We start from the raw sequence: 17,875 nt of genomic DNA on the forward strand, positions 1-17,875 counted from the left end.
ATCTTTTAAAAATTTCCAAATAAGGCTAATGCTGGATTCCCACAACGTCATTTAAGCTACCAAAGTTTTCCGTGAAATTGCGCACTATAAAGTTTGTCCCACTCACACAAGAATGTCACCTTTTAGACTTAACAGCAATTTTTCCTACCAAGTAACTAGAGTTCATAAAACGTAAAGCAAAGAAATCCATCTTTTTAAGCAATTTTTTTCGTTTTGATAAGTAAGGCTACCCTCATTCTTTTACAAAACAAAATTTTTAAGCAATTACATATATATTATAATTATAACAATTATATATTATATAACATTATTATATGTGAAGACAATTATTTGTTTATAGTTTATTTTGAAATTTTCCATGAGTCTTCTGCAATTGGCTGAACTTCGGGAACCTTCTTGAAAGGTTAAATAAAGTTCAGTTTTTCACGACAACTATAAAGGCAACAAAGTAATGCGAGGAAAACGGCTATTTATCCTTGTGGACAGCTTTATTAACTTCATTTTTGCCGTAAGAGCCCTGCCTAAGCGCTAAAGCTGGTTTCACCTTGGGAAAATTATGGCTATCATGGTCACTCTAGCTTATAAAAGGTTATAAAAATTTGAGATTAATACCGACTTCTAGATTATTTTGAGGTAATCAATCATAGGCCGTTTCAAATGCTCCATAGCTTCAGATTATTAATTTAAGCGATAATACGAAATTAATACTGTACTACGATGTATTATCATTTCGAAAATAGCATTAAAACCCAAACGAAGAAGCACAAGTGTGATAGTTCTAAGGTAAGTATTAAGTCCTAAGGTAAATAATACGGTTGTTTGAAGGTAATTAATAATAGAAGGCTCTTTCTACAAATGGTGGGGGTAAAACATATGAAGCACACTGCTACTTCGTCATATTCACTACTACCTGAGGTCCAAACACATTCATTGATTGGTCAGGAAGCCAAAAGACAGGATCTGTTTAGAAATTAAATTTAAGGAGAAATCAAATCTAAAGTTATCTTTTATCCAAAATAAATTTTCTATTAAATTCACTAAAAACTTCCGCCATCCCCCAACCGTATTAGTAAAAAAATATATTGGCTATTGGCAATCTTCATTATTTGTATTATTTTCCTGCTTTACACTAACTTGCTTTTGCTAACTTGTTTGATTTCTTTCTTGTTTATTTCAGGTGACTGCTTTTAAGACTGACCCTGGAATGTGAATTCAGCTCATCAAGGATTGTGATAGTTATTTTTTTGTGCTATGTCTTGTCTCGAATAGATTATAAAGCTGAAGCTAAAATTGCAATATAAAAGCTCAAATTCACATCATTTAAGCACAGGCTGAACAAATGGTTTTTATTACAACTAAGCATGGGAGTTATTGATCTGTGAGCTTGCAGGTGGTAATTCTGAGGCGAACTCAAACTTTGATATATCAAGACTAAATTTTTTTGCTGTTATGAACCTTTGAAGATTCAAAATTAAAAGATAGCTCTCTGCCTTATTATTATAAAGCTGAAATGTTCTAAATATTAAGTTGAGGTTTTGAATTGGCAGTCCAGATGTTTTAGGAATTGCTTTGTAAATAAAGGGCTACAGGTCAAGCACACGTTGTTGTAATAAAAAACATACTGTAGAAAACACACTTAAATCCATATTCTTGAACAACCTAACATTTATCGGGACTTCAAAACTAATAATTTTTCGGATGGTATGTCACCAGAATGATTTGATTTTGTCTGTTATTTACAGTTTCAGTTAATCATCCCATTGCGACAACATTCAAAACACTTTATGAACTTAGTGATACCAAGGCAAAGTGCCCTGCCTGGCTGTACTGTTATAGACTAACTTTATTTTTAAGTGTTTGTTATTTGCGTTGCCGCAAGCTTGAATTTGTCCCGAATAAAATCAATCGCAGGAAAAGTCTTGCTCAGTAGCTAGATAAGGCAAGGTTCACTTGTATTTCTAATTTGTATAGACATTTATGTTAAACCAATCCACAAACAAATGCAGATATAATTGTAAAAATTAGAGATAAACTAAGCAGGGTAGCCACTTCAAAATTGTAACAAGGAAGGAAATCAAAATAGAAAACATTGGATGAATGAATATCTTTTATTTTCTAACTATTTATCCGCCCTAGGATGAGGGTCGTAGCTCCAGCATTTTTATTGGGGAGCAATAAGGGTCCATATTCGGATAGTCAAAGGGCATGGGCTATATAATAACTTTTTCTCCAAATTATTGGGCTGGGCAAAAAAAAACTACGCTCCTCTCTGGGAGAAAAAGAGGTAAGACGACAGTTAAGGGGCCATGCTCCTCTAAGGATAAATTCAAAACCTCCAGAAAAATCAATCGTCTGTTGGTGCAAGAAGGAAGAGGTAGAAAGGCTATTTGATATTTTTTTTTTTTTTTTTTTTAAATTTATTAATAACAAGTTAATAGCAGAGCCAAAATGAAACACCAAAAGTAGTTTCCAAAAGTATTTTACTGTACAAAGTGCCTAATAATGACTAAGGGCCAAGTAATGTCATTCGTGAGGGATTTCTAAGCTTCACTATACTGTTTTCCAAAATATTATTTAATCATGGGATCAAACAACTTAATCCATACAAAGGATCTGGACTACTTATATATAATCTTAAGTTTGTAGCGTTCAAGCATATGGACATTCACAAATTTTGTTGGGACTATCGGCTGTAATTTTTTGCTCAACAATAAATTGACCTCTTTTACGTATTTTTTTGGCAAACAAATAGGCTACTTAATATGTTTCGGATTGTCAGTCTGTAAAGTCTTCTTTGAAAATAACCAACTGCTTTGCACTAATTGTAATATTAAAAATACAAAACAGGGAACCTTAAATGAAATTCCTAAATAGTGGTAACCCTGAAAGTTTCCTCTCAATATTCTCAAAAGCTAAATATTTGATTATTCTTTATGAACTGAATAAATTCACGAAAATCATCATTAACAGCAGTTATAGATCTTTTTGAGATCTATCTTGTTGGCTTAGTACGGAATATAGCTTTTACTTTCGGTGTGCGTCTTCAACCACTAATACTTGGCTAATTACCAAGTTTTTAGATATCTTTATTGCAGTCGGAAAAACAATAAAATAATAAAGGGATGAAATAACACGGATACCTGTTAAGCCTAAAACTAAAATTTTGAATCACTCAATGCGCATAGAACCGATTGAGGGTTTCTAACAATAACATTTAGAAAATTGGTTGCATGGATTTGTGACACCTAAAACTGGGCCAACATGTTTTTTTTTAGAATATCCTAGGCGCATACGACATGCAGACTGAACTAAAAGACCCCAATGAAAACGACAGCTATGGAAACAAATCGTGTGTTGATTCGTAAAGCCAAAAATGGGCAAAAATCAGTGCTCTTTCCGATGGGCTAGCAGCTCAATAGGCATATATATTGGGACAGATGAACTTAATTGAGAAGAAATATTTTGGAAAAATGGGCTGCATTGACCCTTGAAACCCAGAAATGGGACAAAATTTGTATTTCTCTGATCAGAGTGAAGCTTTCAGCGTAAGTAAACTAGGCCAAAAGGATTTTAACAAGGACAGTCAGTATTGTAAACAAAAATATGGCTATTTTGATGCTTAGTATTTTTTATTTATTTTTATTTTTGTACGGTGATCTGCTTTAAAATTTCAGACCATATACATTCATTGATTTAAATTTTAGGATCAAACGAACCTGAATTAAGAAAAATAAATCAAGAAATCATATCTTGTTATATAGGACCGTGACATTCCTATTTTAAATGAAATTAAACATAACCCTTTTAATGATTGACCTTGACATTTACATATTAAATCAAACAAACACAACTAAACATAATAAAAACAGATTCCTTTATTAAAAAAAAACGATTAAGACACGTGGATGTTCAAAGATATCTACAGGATGCAGGTGACTCTCCCTGGTTACATGAAATTACCTTAATGCATTTTGTACTAAAGAACTTGGTAAAGGCGATCATAGAAAAAAATCCTAAGAAAACATGGCTGTCACCTAGCTTATTACGTTGCATTAAAAAAAATCAACTTTATAAGAATTTCTTAAATAATGAAAAAGATCCGGTTCGTTCAAGAACTTATAGAAGTTATAGGAATGCCATTGATGAGCTACTGAGAAATGTAAAAAAAAAAACATTTCGAAAATAAATTCACTGAAGATTGTGGTAACCCTGCAAAACATTTAAAGTAATTAAAAGCTTCATATCGACAGAAAATTTATTTTCCACGATGAAGACGTAATGCAGAACCTCTAGTTACCTCTACAATTAATGCAGCAAATGGCCCAGATATTCTATGGTTGAAGGTAAACCAGTTTGACCTAAATATAAGTAAGTCAAATTTTGTTATCTTTTCACAGTCTCAAAATTATTATTCTTCGATTACTGAAATAGTCCTTGGGATCATTATTGACAAAAAATTTTCATTTAAATACCTTGTAAAAACTATAAGTAAAATATTATCGCGGAATTTAAGGATTATCCGTAAACTGGAATTTAGCATAAAGAGCGAATTTACCGTAAACTGGAATTTACCGCAGCGTAAAGAGCGGGGCGTTGATGAGGAAGCAGCCCCTTTCATATACGAAGTAATTTCTGTTCGTTTTAAGTTTTAATGTCGCTCCTTACTTTCCGTTACAAAAACTTGTTTTTTTTTATTTAATCCGTATGGGAACCAGGATTCATTTAGGTCAATGTTTACAGGAATATTTCGTGAAAGGTCCAATGTTCATTGTCACAGATCTCGGAAAAGTGGAGATATTGAGGTTCCTCGCTCCTAGTTTCCAGTAGAACTGCTTTTTCAGTTATTTATGGAGTGACTAAGCTATCGAATAGGTTTATCCCAAGTACCAAGGAATTACTCATTAGTCAATTCAAATCTCAGCTACGTGTGGGCATGCTTGGTAAATATACCGTCGAAACAGAATCAGATTGATGGAATTAGAATTGACAATATATGTCCAATTTTTTTTTTTTGCTTCGGGATCATGATGTTATGCTGCTTTATTGTGTATGAATTATTTATGTAAGTTTTTTCTTTCGGTACACGGTTTCATCCTTTTATTTATTATAGAAATAGAATATACTTGTTTTGTTTTTTATTCTTTTTTTTTATTTTGTTTATTTTTCTTTTATTTTTTTCCTTTTGTTGTGGTTGAGGACCTGATTAGGTGACAGAAAAATAAGAGCCAACACTTACTTGGCAGAAAATCTTACTTTTAAGGAAATTATTTAAGTTTTCCTGTTTTATGCCGGAGCTAAAGATATCTAGATTTAATTAGACTTAAACCACTAGACAGTGTTGGTTTTGGGTTTTCGATTGAACGGAGCAGGATCTCCTTCTGCTAGAAAATATTCAAAATCAGCTCATGAGACGTATCATTTGATGGCTTCTCGAGGTCTCCGTTGAATACAACCCGTCTTGATTGAGAACTTTTTTTGACACAGGATGTATATCATTCATGCTGTATGTACATTGAACAGACAGTAGTTTGGTCAATAATTAGTCAGCTATTATAAGTTTTCTTTATTTTTAACCTTATTTTCTTTAACCTTATTTAAATTTATTTTCTATCTTATTCTAGGTGCGTCAATAGCCAGCCCCACCTCTTTTTTTTTTTTTTTTTTTTTTTTTTTTTTTTTTTTTTTTTTTGTTTGATAAGTTGTTTTGGCATATCTTGAAATAATAAAATTATAATCAGTGGTTTTTTCCAAAGTGGACTTTGCTCAAAATTATCAACATTTCTTCTTATATTCTGTGAAACTATCTTTAATTTATTGTGGTACAATTTAATTTAACCTAAAAATAAGCTATCAAGTTTTTGCCACTTTTTAACAGGGCTATTGTCGTTGAGTTTAGTTTTTTCAACCTTGCATATTAGATTAAAAGGAAAATATATTTGAATGTGTATACCTGTTTTAATTGACGAAAAGAATTAGCCACTCATGTATCAAAATGTATATTCCTTCAATCGTTTTTAAGATAACCTACACTGCAGTAGAAATTTTGTGGAAGAACAAGAATATAAGTCTACAAACTTATAATTCCTTCTTAGATAATTCCTTCTTAGAGGAATTATCTATGGATTGTTTTGGGTATCCTTTAGACTGACCATATGTCAAACAATGATCTTTCCGAAAAACTGTGACTCTATCCCACTTTCTAAGCTTACAGTTACAGAAGGACTTAGATGGCTAGGAGGTGTTTTCTGTATGAACGATGACAGATGGTCAAAGATTATGATTTTCAATCATCCATCTGGGGCAAAGCGAAAGCAGGTCATCCCCGAATGGGATAGGAAAAGATATAAGAAATCATTTAAAAGAAATTTGTAGCTTCTTGGGAGGGTGTAAACAGGGAAGCTTTGAATAGATTTAGATGGAGTAGGAGTATGCTCAGATGTGTTGGCTTCAGGTGGCTTAGTGATGGTGTGAGTTATTAATGAGAGTAGTATATTGTATAAAAACTGAAAGCAAAGATTTATAGTGAAGAAGCACTAAGCAGAGGCGGGTGTAGAATGGGCTGATATCTCTTTGTCTCAATGAATCATGTCGACAAATATTTTGGGAAAGAGCGGAAATATCAAATAAAATTATAAAGACGTAGTAGTTGATAAGTATAGGTTATACTTTTTCGGTCAATTTTGCCAGTATGGTCTTGGAAAGTTTGCAAATATTCTAATGTTGATTACAGTCCTGGTAAGGTCATTTAGGTCCTTGGTCAGTCCTCAGTACAATGGTCAGTATGCTTCTCCATTCTTCCGGTAGTACAGTGACTGATGTTTTGGTTCACAATACAGGAATAGGAGTTTAATTCTGGCTTCTGCAAAGCTGAGCAGCGGGCTTCCTACCCGGGCTTCTTACCCGGACTTCCTTACGGCCTTCCTGTAAAAAATACTTAGTAACTGAAACATTGATTCGAGGCCATAAGCACCATCAATGGCTCCGGAGGATCCTTATCGAGACCTAAATGATAATTCTAGTTTATTGAATGAAATAAATTACTGCTTCAGAAGCCATATTTCATGTGAAATAAATTAGGGCTTCAGAAGCCATATTTCATATGGAAATCAACATGGCTAGGGCTCACATTCCCTACGCATTCTCAAGGCCAGAACATAATTTGAATTTTGTTGAAAAAAAAGTACAAATGAGTGTGCATTGTCAGTTTAATATACATATGTTCATATTTATATCTTAAATTCTAAATAATTTTTGATTTATTACATGACAAGGCAAGATCTTTTATCGATATATTACATAATAAATAATCTTCTAAACTGGTCGACGGGAGCATGGCTCGATGTGTCGGCCATAAACCGAGGTAGGAAAATATCGAAATAACAAAAAAAAAAGAAAAAAACATACAAGGCAGGAGATGACTATGTTTCATAGCATATTTTATACATCTTGCCTTTTCAGCCGATATTCAAAATAAATTTCTGTGTGGTTAACTGAAGTGTGCGTGGAATGGGTGTATTAAGGACACTGTCACGCTAAGACGTGTTCATTTCTACCTTTTGTTACATTTTATTTAATACTTTATTCTTAAGTAAAAAAACTAAATAATAGCTTATTCCTGAATAAGCTATAAACCACCAACAAATATAACACATAATCAATCAAATAAAACGCACATTTAGTGGGTTCTGTAAAAAGACTCATTACACACGTAGTTTCAGACATTACGCTTGTTTGGATCAACAAGACAATCGATCCCCTAACCCCCGCTGATCTTCCTTACACATAAATGATTATGACAAAGAACTAACAAAATTAAAATTAATTTATTTTAGTCTATAATAGCCTGAATAAGGCACTAAAATTTCCGCGCGAAGATCAAAGCTAAACCAATTGGCCTCACATTAAAGCAGTGGAAACTTGAATATGTAAAGAGATAAACTTATTCACACTAAGGTAAGTCCAATAAACTTTATTAACATTTAAAAACAAGGTTACAACCTTCTTAGTTTATGATAAATTTGAGAAATTGCATTGTAAATTAATGCTACTGTAAACTAGGATAATACAAAATAGATGACACTGTAAGCAACAATAAGAAACCGCAAAATTGTCCAGTAACCAAAACTTGTTTATCTACATACCCATGATAAAAAAACAAGAGCTAAGAGCTCATATGGCACTTGTGACGAGGTCGGAAGAGCCGAGAGCTCATATGGTACGAGGTCGGAAGAGCCAAGAGCTCATTTGGACGAGGTCGGAAGAGCCGAGAGCTCATATGGTACGAGGTCGGAAGAGCCAAGAGCTCATTTGGCACTTGTGAGAAGGTCAGAACCTAAAGTTAAACTTTATAGTACAAGATCCTTCTAAATATCAAATTTCATTAAGATCTGGTCACCCTTTCGTAAGTTACAAATACCTCAATTTTCAAAATTACCTCCCCCCTCCCAATTCCACCAAAGAGAGCAGATCCGGTCCAGTTATGTCAGTCACGTATCTTAGACAGGTTTCTATTCTTCCCATCCAGTTTCATCCTGATCTCACCGCTTTAAGTATTTTCTAAGATTTCCGGTCCCCCCAACTGCCCCCCCCAATTACGTTTGATCCGGTTGAGATTTAAAATAAGATATCAGAGTTACGAGGTCCTTCTAAATATGAAGTTTCATGAAGATCCGATCACTCCTTCGTAAGTTAAAATACGTTATTTTTCTTATTTTTCAGAATTACCCCCCCCCCCCGCAATTGAGCGGATCCGTTCCAATTATGTAAATTACGTATGCAAGACTTTTGCTTATTTTTCCAACCAAATTTCATCCCAATCCTTCCAATCTAAGCGTTTCCCATCATTTTAGGTCTCCCCACCCCAAACTTCCCCCAATGTTACCAGATCCGGTCAGGATTTAAAATAAGAGCTTTGAGCCACGATATCCTTCTAAAAATCAAATTTCATGAAGATCCAATCACCTGTTCGTAAGTTAAAAATACCTCATTTTTTCTAATTTTTCAGAATTAACCCCCCCCCCAACTACCCAAAAGAGAGCGGATCCGTTCCGTTTATGTCAATCATCTATCTAGGACTTGTGTTTATTTTTCCCACCATGTTTCATCCCGATCCCTCCACTCTTAAGTGTTTTCCAAGTTTTAGGTTTCCCCCTCCCAACTCCCCGCCCCCATCACCAGATCCGGTCGGGATTTAAAATAAGAGCTCTAAGACACGATATCCTTCTAAACATCAAATTTCATTGAGATCCGATCACCCGTTCGTAAGTTGAAAATACCTCATTTTTCTAATTTTTAAGACTTACTCCCCCCCCTCCCAACTACCCCAAAGAGAGCAAATAAGTTCCGATTATGTCAATCATGTATCTGGGACTTGCGCTTATTTTTCCCATCAAGTTTCATCCCGATCCCTCTACTCTAAGTGTTTTCCAAGATTTTAGGTTTCCCCCCTCCAACTCCCCCCAATGTCATCAGACCCAGTCGGGATTTAAAATAAGAGCTCTGAGACACAATATCATTCCAAACATCAAATTTCATTAAGATCCAATCACCCGCTCATAAGTTAAAAATACTTCATTTTTTCTATTTTTCCGAATTAACCGGCCCCTTCTCCCCCCCCCCGGATGGTCAAATCGGGAAAACGACTATTTCTAATTTAATCTGGTCCGGTCCCTGATACGCTTGCCAAATTTCATCGTCCTAGCTTACCTGGAAGTGCCTAAAGTAGCAAAACCGGGACTTTAGGTTTTCCCCCTCCAACTCCCCCCAATGTCATCAGATCCGGTCGGGATTAAAAATAAGAGCTCTAAGACACAATATCATTCCAAACATCAAATTTCATTAAGATCCAATCACCCGCTGATAAGTTAAAAATACTTCATTTTTTCTATTTTTTGCGAATTAACCGGGCCCCCACTCCCCCCCAGATGGTCAAATCGGGAAAACGACTATTTCTAATTTAATCTGGTGTGGTCCCTGATACGCTTGCCAAATTTCATCGTCCTAGCTTACCTGGAAGTGCCTAAAGTAGCAAAACCGGGACCGACAGACAGACCGACAGACCGACAGACCGACAGACAGACCGACAGAATTGGCGACTGCTATATGTCACTTGGTTAATACCAAGTGCCATAAAAATACAAATGTGATGGTGCTGATAAAATGGTAATCCGCAAGTAACAAGCGTATCACCGACGAATAATAGGGAATAGTGGGATATTACAAATCTGTACCTTACAAAAAGAAACGACTGAGGAAAACGAATATAACTTAAAAATATGAAGACTAAGTATCTCCAATTATTTATGTAGGCAAAATACAAATAACCATAAATATTAATTGATACAATAGTGTTAGTACAGACAATACCTCAAACTAAACTGGGATCATTTAGGTTTTAACTGAGGTAGACTTCTTTTAAAAGGTTCAAACAGTTGAGAACTACACCTTGACTCTATTTTAATAATTACTATTTCAATCTTCATATTATTTTTTTGTTTTCTATATAGCAATTATTAATTGACATTTGGTAACGCAGTTTGTTCATCCCCTATCTCAACAAAAGCAAAAGCGAAAAAAAACATCTTTCTATGCCTACTTAAGACACCACACTGACGCGTGGATCAATCAAAATATTCTTTGCTCCCAGAAATCAAATGAAAAAAAGAGCCCCTATGTGACATAAACCTCTAAAGAACTTTCCTCTTGCTGTAAGAGGCATAAAATTTCCCATTGTTGAAATAATTAATATTAATTTCTCATTTTTAAGATATGTTTTAATAATGTTTCCATGATCTCCTTAACCTCTGAAGATTTCGAGTGGTTCCAATGACAGTTGAAGCTGGATCTCATCCGTTCATTATTCCATAAATATACATATATTTCTGACCAGACCTCTGAAGAAGCAGGTTAAGGAAATTAAGCCTAGACAAGGATGAAATAAAACAGTGAAATTAAACCATTAACTAGTAGAAAAACAATTGAAGTTGTACAGTTTATCATTATTAGCTACTGGAGAATAGATCAACAAAACAAGCAGATTAAACTATGACAAAAAATCTTATAGATTGACTAGCTTACTATAGCATGACAAAAAAAGACATAGCTCAATTATATTTCTAAGAAAACAATCGTATTGCAAACACGAAGAATTATTTAAGACCGGACATAATTCAATGGTATTCCTAAGCTATAAAGAAAAATAAACGTGCCAGTGACACCCATGCGCATATGGTATCACGATAGAATTAACACAGTCGGAGTAAGTTTTGGTCCTTCAGCTCGAAATAACTGAATCCCTTTATCTTAGATCTTAAATCCTCATCTTCCTCTTGGGGCACTTAGTACATCTAGGAAGAGTTGCCTGGCAACACTCACCGATTCTACCGCTTAGATCTCTTCCCAATCAGCTCGATGCAAGGTGTTAACGTCTTGCTGATCAGTTAGTTTGCTGCATCTTATGTGTGGTTTTGGGGTGTGTTCTTTTGCATTCGCCCCATGACTGCCACTGAGGGATAGTGGTGGAAAGCCGATTCTAAGGCATACAAATCATGAGCCCGAAATGCCTCCACTTCAAGTGCTTGTTGACTTTGGTAGATGGAAGTCGAGATGTATTTTGCCATATGTCAGTAATCGTTACTTTTGGCGTCCCTTTGATGTTGAGATCCACATTAACCCAATGTTTTTAAACCCTAGTATTTTGCTTCCCAGTTCTTGGTCTAGTTAATATGTTTCCTAGTCATAACACAGCATGGATAGAACATTGCTATTAAGGTTTTAGTTACAGAGAGCATTGTTGGCTTTTTTGATCTTTGCTGGCTTTGTAAAAGAATTATTTACCTGACTGATCCTGAACTGTGGCTCCCATTGAGGCGACCAGTATTATACGAGTTCTTTCCTGGATATTGAGAACTCAGCCCTCTAATAAAACGTCTATATATTGCTGTAACGTCTATATTATAAAACGTCTATATTTTGAATTATAGATTCAACAGATATACGACATTTGCCATATTATTTTTTTTACATGATCTTGAAACAAAAACTTTCAGCAATATATTTGAATTGGGTGCGGTACTGGTGAGGCTGTAGCTTCACCTTTTTTTGCTCTTTTTAAAAAAAACTCAAAAAAATTTTTTTTTTGCTCTGTAGATGTCCAAACAAAAGAGGAGACGAAAATTGAACTTTTGGATGTTCAAAATATCTCTGAAACTTAGCTTGTGGTGAGATTTATTTACAATATTAGCTAAACAGAATGTTACACTGAAGTTGACAAGTTGTTTTAATTGTATCTGTTGCTCATGTCTTATTCAAAATAATTCTGTCATGCTTTTTTTCAACATTTTTTTTTTGTGCACTTGAGGATGTCAGAATGTTGATCAGAAAATTCAAGTTTTTGGTTACAGGAAGTTAGCATGTTATTAGCGTCAATCTAAGTGCTTTTTAGAAAAAAACTGATATTTATAGCGCCCAGGAGAAAAACAGATATAATTTTTTTTAGAACTAAATTCACGATGTAGACGTTTTCAAGAAGTCTAGAATCCCGGAATACTTTTTCTTTCTTTTTTTTTAGATGTCGAAACAAAGGAGGAAACCAACTTTGAAACTTTCCGATGTTCCAGAAATTCTCTGCAACATAACTTGTGGCGAGAGCGACTCTAAAAATAGCACTTCGAGCTAAAAGATCTTGAGAATGATTCTGCTGATGATAATGACAAAACCTACCTCCCTTCTGATGTGTCCTCGGATAATGACAGTTCATCTCTAACTCTTGCCACTTACTCCAATTTACCAGCTGTTACCAGAATTTGGATATAAGTGCCGATCAAAATGACACATTATATTCTGTTGAAATCGGTGTGGAGGATGTCCTTAACAGCGCCAGTACTCGGACACTGGAAGTTACAGAAACAGTTGAATCAGTTGAAACAGGTGGGCAGGAAACTTCTAATTCCTCTGATGGAACTGTTCAGAAGAAGAAGTGCCGGAAGAGACTGAAAATAGAGGCAGCCTGGGTTCCTAACAAAGCAAAATCAGCTGCTCAAAGCGATAAAATTTTTAGGAATCAACATAGTGGAAAAGCGAATGGAAAGGATAGCAGCGTAAGAGAAGCTATGAAATGCAATGAAACTTTGTCTGCAATTAAATAGGAAAACAAGTTTTTTCAACTGAAAGTAAGGGGTAACAATAAAACTTAAAACGAACAGGAATTATTACGTATATGAATGTGGATGCCCCCTCCTCAGCACCTCGCTCTTTACACCAATGTTTTTTAGTAATTTTAAAAAAGCTTCTTATTGTTCTAATTAAATGGTTCTTGTGTTTCAAGGGTCATTCTTAAAGAATTGGGACAACATTCAGACTTTAGCGTAAAGAGCGAGTTGTTGAGGAGGGGGCGACCCCCTTCATACACGTAATAACTTCTGTTCGTTTTAAGTTTTAATTTTGCTTATTACTTTCAGATGAAAAAACTTGTTTTTTTTTATTTAATTTCTGATCGTTTTTTTAATAATGCTAGGAAATCTGACTCCACTTCCACGGAGAAACTCCCTTGCCAAGGAAATATCCTCTAGACAATTCAATCCTGGTGAAAATTTATCCTAGACAGTTACTGTTAACCACTCCACACGTAAAATTAAGGCGGAAAAGAGAAAGTAAGACATATAAAAAGAATTTTGTATAAGAATTCTGGCAAATTCCCGCAGTGTATAATTTCCCCTGACAAGTTCACTACCTGGAAACTTCGCTCCCCACAAAAAATTCCTATTGGAAAAATCTCCAGCAGAAAATTCCCCCCCCCCAACCCAAAAATGTATGAATGCATGCTAATAGCAAATACGATGCGTAAACAATGGGCGAATTTTATAACTTAAAGACCTTTCCCTGGGGGCTGTGGGGGAGGGGGTAATGTTATACCAAAAGGCTTATTTATTGGGCCTTTCGACTATGATAAACAAATGGCTATCTCAATATTTTGATCAGACAATTTGGGAAAAAAACGACAGGGGAGGTGGCTTGGTTGCCTTCCAATTTTTTTTGTCGCTTAAAAGGGCACTAGAACTTCCAATTTCCGTCTGAATGAGCCCTCTTCCAATATTCTATGACCAATGGGCCGATACAATCACCCCTGGGAAAAAAAATAAAAACCAAATAAACACGCATCCGTGATCTTTCTTCTGAAAAAAAAAATACAAATTCCACATTTTTGCAGATAGGAGCTTGAAACCTATACAGTGATACGCTGAATCTGATGGTATGATTTTTCATTAAGATCACTTGACTTGGCTCTGTACTTACAACATCAGAAGATCAATAAAACTAAAACGATTTTTTTTAAACAGTCCCAGCATCCTTACTTCAGCGAAGTCCAACCAGGACTGTTGAAGTAAGGTTTCTTCAGTGTTGAACTTCGCTGAAGTAAAGATGCTGGGACTGTTTAAGAAAATTTTCATTTTAGTCATATTGGTCATATGTTGTTATAAGTCTTTTTCTTTTATATATTTATGTTTTGCTGAGGTCGGCCCTTGGACATAGGGCCGAAATATTCACTCAAATTAGAATTCCACTGTCTCACGCAAATAATCCCTTGTTTTGATGCTAGTGATTGAAAAGCAGTGTGGTCTTCGTTGCTGTTTATGTTGCTGTTGATCATCGAGAATATGAGAAGTTAATCACCTGGAGTGACTCAGTTGTCAATCAGAATAGGAATAGTATCATGAGCTTCGCAATGCAACACTTTCTTCGACATCATGCTTGAATGCAGAAAATTATCATAAAATACTCGGAGGCAGGTCATAGCCTGGTTCAATAGGTAGATAATATTCACAGCCAAATTGAATGAAGTCAAATGTCTTTTATTCAGACAAGGACCAAGTAAACAGGTTCTTTACAAGACTGATCTAACATTCGACGCAGAAATCACGGAGGTGATGATCGTCCAAGAACTTACCCCAAGACGCCCTAGAGTGACTGGTGAGGAGGTTGTAATCATGGAACGACTCGTGATTCCTCAGCAGCAAGAGGTGGGTCTACATGTTCTCAGGAAAGAAAATATATCTGAGTTAGTATATACCCCCGGGTTGAGCCAGGGATCAGATCCCATGATTTTGAAATAAAAATCGTTAATAAGTTTTTTTTAGGGGGCTTCAGGCCATTGAGGGAGGGCTAGGGGTCATCTCCAACGATTTTTGAAATAAAATATCGCTTATAAGTCGATTTTTTTGGGGAGAGGGCTATGGAGGGAGAGTCATGGGTCAAATGCCATGATTTTGCATAAAAATCCTCAATATTTTCTGTTTTTTTTTTTGGAGAGGAGGGTGGGGTTAGGCCAAGAATCAGCTCCTATGATTTTGGAATAACATACCGTTAATAAGTAATAGTGTTACATATAAGTCATTGGGACCCTTCAACATTGCTTGTATTCACTGTGGAGCCCTACATTTTCCCGAGGAAAGAGTAGAAAACAAAGGAAATTCATTTGGAGATTGCTGCTAGCATGATCGAATTGCATTGTCACCACCACAAATTTGGAATGAATCGGATAGGTCAGGACTTTAAGGAAAAATTCTTCTTTTCCCAGGGTGGTTGTAACGAACCTATGGTGACGTTATGGCATCAAGAAGAGGTGACGTCATGACATCAAACAGCTCGTGGTAACGAACTGTAGTAAGGAGCGACCAGGCTCAATAGAACCGAAACTCTAAAAAATAGGATTTTTATACTAATATTAACATAAAAAATCGTATTTTAATGCTGATTTTAAATATATAAGTTTCATCAAGTTTAGTGTTATCCATCAAATGTTACGAGCCTGAGAAAATTTAGAATATTTTAGAAAATAGGGGGATACACCCCCTAAAAGTCATATAATCTTAGCGAAAATCACACCATAGCATTCAGCGTATCAGAGAACCACACTGTAGAAGTTTCAAGCTCCTATCTACAAAAACGTGGATATTGGTATTTTTTGCCAGAAGACCGATCACGGGTTCGTGTTTATTTGTTTGTTTTTTATTTTTTTCTTTTTCCCAGGGGTATTCGTATCGACCCAGTGGTCCTAGAATGTTGCAAGAGGGCTCATTCTGACGGAAACTAAAAGTTCTAGTGCCCTTTTTAATTGACCGAAAAAATTGGAGGGCATCTAGGCCCCCTCCCACTCTCATTTATTCCCCAATGTTGCCGGATCAAAATTCTGAAATAGCCTTTTTATTCACCATAGTCTAAAAACCTAATAATCGTGTCTTTGGGGACTACTTACTCCCCCACGGTCCCCGTGGGAGGGGCTATAACTTACAAACTTTGACCAGTGTTTACATATAGTAATGGTTATTGGGAAGTGTACAGACGTTTTCAGGGGGATTTTTTGGTGTGGGGGGAGAAGGTGAGGGGGATTGGGGTTGCGTGGGAGGAGCTTTCCATGCAGGAATTTGCCATGGGGAAGAGAATTTCAATGAAGGGAGCGCAGGATTTTCTATCATTATTTAAAAAAACAAGTAAAAAATAATTATGAAAAGTTTATCAACTGAAAGTAAGGAGTAGCATTAAAACTTAAAACGAACAGAAATTTTTGCGCATATGAGGGGTTCACCTCCTCGTAATACCTCACTCTTTACGCTAAAGTATTTTTAGTTTCAACTACTTATTCTACGGCCTTTGTGATTCAGGAGTCATTCTTAAGGAATTGGGAAAAAATTTATGCTTTAGTGTAAAGAGCGAGGTTCTGACGAGGGGTGAACACCTTCATTTACGTAATAGAAACATACGAATATAGAAGTTCGTTACGTAAGTTAGCTCTTAAGCTACGTATATTATTTACTAATGAAAACGTTCGTAAAAATTAAAAGTCTTATTTGCCTTTTTAAGTAATCAAAAAATTTGAAGGCATCTAGGCCCCCTCCCCCGCTCCTTTTTTCTCAAAATCTTCATATTAAAACAATGAGAAAGTCATTTAGTAAAAAAAATATGTCAATCTGGTTTTAATTATTTATATGCGGAGAGCCAATATCAAAACATGCATTAATTCAAAAACGTTCAGAAATTAAATAAAAAAAACAACAAGTTTTTTTAACTGAAAGTAAGGAGCGACATTAAAACTTTAAACGAACAGAAATTACTCCGTATATGTAAGGGCATTTTCCTCCTGTTTAAAAGTAGAGTTAAGAGAAAGAGTCAGACTTTAGCGTAAAGAGCGGGGCGTTGAGGAGGTAAATGCCCTTACATATACGGAGTAATTTCTGTTCGTTTTAAGTTTTGATGTCGCTCCTTACTTTCAGTTAATAAACTTGTTTCTTTTATTTAAATCAAGAAAAGGCTCAAATTGTCTGTGGTTAGAAGACAAGTGACATTGAGAATCCATATATAGGAGCCTGCCGCGTGCCCAGTGGTGGGATCCAGGTACCACTGGAATCCGTCCCGGTGCCAATGGTGGATCCAGGGCGCCTGGGGGACCCTGCTCCCTTCAATGTTATTCTGGTGCCTTCTTATCCTGATTTTTAGAATAATTTTGTCAAATTGGTCAATTATTGACATCTTTGTCACATTGCCCCACTCCCAAGATTTTGGTAACATTCTTTACCAAAGAACGATTTTGGGGGAGGCCCTTGTTACATTGGGCCTCCCCCAAGATTTTGCTCTAGATCTGCCCCTGCCCAGTAATACACACACACACACACACACACACACACACACACACACACACACACACACACACACACACACACACACACACACACACACACACACACACACACACACACACACACACACACACACACACACACACACACACACACACACACACACACACACACACACACACACACACACACACACACACACACACACACACACACACACACACACACACACACACACACACACA

Source organism: Artemia franciscana, chromosome 7 (genome assembly GCF_032884065.1).
Source record: "Artemia franciscana chromosome 7, ASM3288406v1, whole genome shotgun sequence".
Taxonomy (NCBI): Eukaryota; Metazoa; Arthropoda; class Branchiopoda; order Anostraca; family Artemiidae; genus Artemia; species Artemia franciscana.